We start from the raw sequence: 5,666 nt of genomic DNA, 5'->3' as shown, positions 1-5,666 counted from the left end.
GGCATGATATGTGGCCCCAACTATGAACCATCAGAAACTTCTCAATATTGCTAGGAGTCAAAAGCAAATCTGAAAAGCATAACTTGAAATGAGGCTAGGCCCAAGCCTTTAGTAACTGCACACGGGCCTCCTCACGAGGGGAAAGAAGAACCTCAAAGTCATCCTTGCCGAGAATAGGGGACCAACAATCCCTAATAGAAAATTCCTGACTTGGAGCATCATTAGCAGAAAATTCCCAACCCGAGGCAGAGAGAGAAAAATTTGTTTCCCCAATCTTTCGCATGAGAATACTTGCGCTCTAATTCAAATGGTTTACTACTGGATCTAAAACTACAAATATTCCCCTCCAAGCGCCTGAACCCATGTAGGGACAGAAATTCACGGGTTGTTAGGTCAGGGTACTCATCGCCCAAGGGTTCCAAGACCTTTCGCCAGAAAACGTAACATGCTATCAAAATTCTCCAGGCGTTGGGCACCAATTGAGCAAGGGCAAGCCCTAGGATGTCTAAAATGTCGCGGACTAGCCGTACGAAGGGCAATTGAAGCCCCATGGTGAACATAGCAAGATAAAGAACAACAAAACGGCCATACATCAATAGCCTTCTGCTTTGAAGTGGGTACCTTCAGATGAACAAAATTAGGAATATTGAAGTTGTTTTGGGCATTTTCAAGTTTGCGAAGAGAAACATTCAAGGACCATCAATGACCACACAATTAAGGATGCCGGAGGAGCAACGATGATCGAGGAGAGGAGTCGCAAGGTGGTGAAGTGCCACGAGCCGAAACCACGACCTTACCTTTGGAAGAAGGAGCCATGAATGAAGGAGAGAAATCACAAGAAAAAGGGAGGATTGTCTAGACGGAAAGCAAGAACCCAGGTAGTTAGCAAGAAATGCGAAAGAGCAAAGAGTTCAAAAGAGGAGAGAAAACAAGACCCCAAGAGCCTTAAATAGGAAGTGAGTTGTGTTGACGGACGAAGTACGCAAAGTGTGAATGCGAAACGACGCCCTGACAATGACCTCGAAAAATGAAATTAGCACGAATTCAAGTCCCATCACGCCATGCGTAATGAGACTTCGTAGGGTAACTAGAGAGGACATCCCAACTGATTAGTCCCACATGGGCTTGGGCCCTTACCTAAGGCCCAGCATGGTATCAAGGGAATCCAGCCCACAGCCAATACCGACTAGATAACTATCCAGCGATAGCAAAATACAAAAATGGTTATCATTTGAATTTACTAAGAGATAAATCCTCATATTCATGTTTGAACTTGAATAATGGAGATAACCATTATCATCTAAACAACAAAAAGGGTTCAAAAGCTCCATATAAGGGGAGAACCCATCAACCTCTTTAGTTACCGGTGATCATGAGGTGTTTTCGGTGAAACAAGTCCATAACAAGAATATTATTTTTTAATATTATTATTGCTTGGGATTTGAAAAATTGAATTGTTTATTATATTTTGTGTGAAAATTTGAAAAAATTATAATGATGAGATGAAACACTTTCCAAATCCAAACGGGGCCTAAATCAAAAGAGTCGCAACCGATCCAAAGCTCAATATTTGACAACAAATTGGGGTGCTTTAACGATATTAGCAACTCGCACAGTACGGAACACTAAGAAGCTAAAGCATGCTCAGCGGCTTGCGGAAGTGGCAAAGAGACTAGGGATCCACCTTCAAAAGATGGTGCGAGGACGAGTGTACAGTCACGTAGGTGGCTAGGCACACAATGGAAGAACCTGGTTCAATATTATTATGGATAAAATAAGGATAATTTTATTGGGTCCAAATTAGATTTAATGGGCCACGTTAGACATACTCTAAATTTATTGAAGTTGGTTAACAATTCTTATTGGGCCCATAGGACCAAGAGCTTATTTTAATGTCATTTGATACTTACATGATTATTTTGGATAGTATTAACGGACCATAATTTTAGGGAAGCTAAACTAAGGTTTATCGCATAATTTGAATATATGAACTAACGTAAAAACTTATTATGGTAGGTTGGTTGAGTTAAAGCACATTCAATGTTTATTGACCAAGTGGGCCCATATTTAATGAGTATTCAATAAATTATTTAATAGTTCAAGCGTATTTATTGGACATGTTTGGCCTATTTGGACTTAAGACCCAACCGATGAGAATTTATTTAGTGACTTGGCCCATAAAAGTATAGGCAAGCCATGAGTTAGTTAGGCCCATTAAATACTCTAACCTATGGTTAAACCTAAAATGATTTCTAGAAGCACATACAAGGCTCAAGAAGAACAACCCAAAGTTATCATACCAATAACCCAATTTACATACGACCGAAACCTATCTAAAAATCACCCCTCCAAGATAAAAGCCCTAGCATACCTGTAGAACCCATGTGCTCTCCTTCTCCTAGGGTTGGCATCTATGGCATCTTCCTCAAGTTTGGCATAACATGCCCGGGTTTCTCTCCTCCAAGCTAGCAAATCATGAGCCACATAGTTCTTTCTCCCATGCTTCACCATTTCAGTTGTGACGTCCCAAATTCCCTTTGGGATTTGATTGAGTTTGAAGCATCGGGACATGCAACACAAATTTACATACCCCTTTCATGACTGTTAAGAATGCAATGCAACTAGCATGTTTCTAACAATATGCAGTAACACAACGCATAATGTTTTTTTAGCAATACACAATGTATCAGAATGCTAATACCAAAACATAAAGTCTTTTCCATTAATATTCATATATCAAAAGTTATATCATCTGTCTAACAAGTCCATAATGAAAACGACGTGGTACTAGAGACAAATCTCCATAGTTACAAACATAATAGAAATCTAATCTAAATTTATGTTACTCACGCAGCTCAGCTATAAGCTCCAAAATAATAAGTAGGAACTAGAGGATCGACTCCAAGAGCTCCCTTAAGGTCCTCTTTGGCCTACTCAACCTCATGCAGTCAGTCATGCATTGTTCCTTTGCTCCCGGACGCATCGTCTAAGTGGGGATTGCCACAATGAGATTTATAAAATCTCAGCAAGTAAAACTCTTAAACTACTAATAGTATAAATAAGCAAGCATGATAGTGACGAGACATGTATGCTTGATGAAAATGAACTTGCTTATGCAAGACATGACTAAGAAACATAATAACTTGACATGAACATGGCATACTTGCTTGCTTGAACATGAGACATTTATATGTATACATGCTTGATTACATGATAATGGACACTCCACGATTTCCCATAAACAGTGTGCTCCTACCAGTACGATAGCACATCACAGGTCCTTGCACCAGCTGTTTGTACATCATTCATGAAGGCTTTACCCTTAGGTAAGTCCATAGCTTGTACTTGTAGCATGTTTTGGCGCCCACCGACGTTTGGTGCCTAATTTCACTCCGGAAACTAGTTACTTAGGTCCTATTTGAAGGTTATTGACTGTACTTTGTTGCCCAAAGGGATTCCTCTCAATTTTAAATACCATGGAGTGGACAGAAGAGTTCTACTAGGATAATCCACCATCTTAGAATCTGGGGTATTGATAAAATAAAATGACTCATGCATGACTTCAAAATATTTTCATGATGTGCTTGTATGCTTATGACATGACATTCATGGCATGTAACAAATAATCATGTAGCCGAATAAGATGACATGCTATGACATATTAAAAAAAAATTAAATAGGCATAAATAAAGCATGAATATATTTAATGCAGCTTACCACCTTACATATATAAAAATACCACAAGTAAGTTAGAAGCTTACAGAAAGTCATGTGTAACGTAAACGTAGCATAGGCTGAAATGAGAGCATTCTAGGGTTAGAATCTCTCATTCAAGTTTAGGATATGTTAAAGTTTGGGACTGTTTGGCATTTGTTAAGCTAACATATCCTAAAAGACTCAAATTAGATGTTAGAACTACTACTAGTACTTGTGCCTTTCTTTGATAAGCAAAATGTAGCACAACCTATAGTTTTTTTGAAATAATGTGCTTTTTTAGGGGATGTAATTTTTCATGAAGAAAAAATCTCCTTTTAAATCAAAAAATAATGGGGGATAAAGGACCTAGACAAAATACTATTTTTATTAAGCTAAATCTTCTACTCCTTAACCAAATCAAGAAAATTCTGAATTAACAAATCTCCACACCTTCCTACACACTCGGGGGACATTCTCCCCAGAAGGATGCTATCTTCTTCAGCATCTCTGAAGTCAAATTTTTTTTTTCCATTTTATTAAGAGCTATGTGAGGTCTTGAATAATTGTATAATCACTAAACATCGTGGATTTCTCCCCAAACAAACTGTAGATGGAACCTTTTATGCCGAAGTATGTAAATCTCTATGTTTCTCTCTTTATTTATATTTTATATGTTTATTTATTGTTTATTTCATGGATGATCATTCGACTACCGTGTCAACATCCAATCCATCACCACAGTCCATTAGACTGTATTGTTAGGCTACGATCACGCTGAAATTTGCATTAACACACTTCCAACACAAAAACAATTTTCTAGAATTGCACATTCCATTTATTTATTTTTTCTAACATGTATATAGAATTGAAATGATATACATGAACTGTTATGAAACATGTTGTCATGATATTCTCACGACTTTAATTAAAATTTTCAAAATTTCTAATATGTTTTATTCGGATCGAACCTCCAGACAATATGTCTTTAGATCAAGTTGTGCAAGATTTCTTGTTTTCACACGCAACAAGTTGTCTTCATCCACATGGTGGATTTAATTGGATCGAAGACTTTCAAAGTCAAGCAGAAAATTATTCATTTTGTAATTGTCTTTGTAAGTAACGAACTTTTCAAATACGTTGCACCCTCGGATACACTTTTCTTTTGATTTTAGGGATTCTCTTTTCAAGTGGATTCCACGTACAATTCTCTATTATTTTTCCATCATGTCATTGAAATATATTCTATTTATTATAAATAAATATTTTAAATTAAAAAGTTTATGGAATGAGAATTAGAGAATTAAAGGGAGAGAGATCAACTATAAGATAATCAATAAGTGGAAATTTATTTAGATTGAAAAGGAAGATGGATTGCAGAGGGAGTAGTTTGTCATGATTTGGTGGAGTCTTGTACCCAAATTTTGTTTTTGTTTTGCTTGGTCATGAGAACTGGATATGAAAGTACAGATCGACGCGAACGTTTTTCCTCTTTCAATTAAAAATATATATACTTTCACATCTCAATGAACATACATAGAATTAAATATATTCACTTCCTTAAATTGAAGACAATTGAAAGACTTAAGGCACAGTTTGGACTCGCAAGTCATCTCAACTCATCTCAGCTCATCTCAACTCATCTCATTACTATTCATTACTATTCAGCAACTTTAACTCATAAATCTCACTACTATTCATAACTCATTTCATTACTATTCACAATGTATCTCAGCTCATCTCAAGTCATCTCAAGTCATTTTCGAATCCAAACGTCTCCGAATCTTAACCCTTTGTTCATTTTGAGAGAAATATAGTTTGCATCGTATTGTTCTTATTCTACACATTGAGAAGTATTTTCTGATAACCTACCCACTATCTGTTCTTGTATTAGTAAAAGTGTGTGTATAACCCTTGTGTGTGTAGAAATAGTTCTATATAAGGAATAGTTGAATCACCACGTGTAAGGTGAT

This window comes from Juglans regia, chromosome 8 (assembly GCF_001411555.2).
Source record: "Juglans regia cultivar Chandler chromosome 8, Walnut 2.0, whole genome shotgun sequence".
Classification (NCBI taxonomy): domain Eukaryota; kingdom Viridiplantae; phylum Streptophyta; class Magnoliopsida; order Fagales; family Juglandaceae; genus Juglans; species Juglans regia.
The sequence above is the reverse complement of the archived record's forward strand: the minus strand, read 5'-3'. Positions refer to the sequence as shown.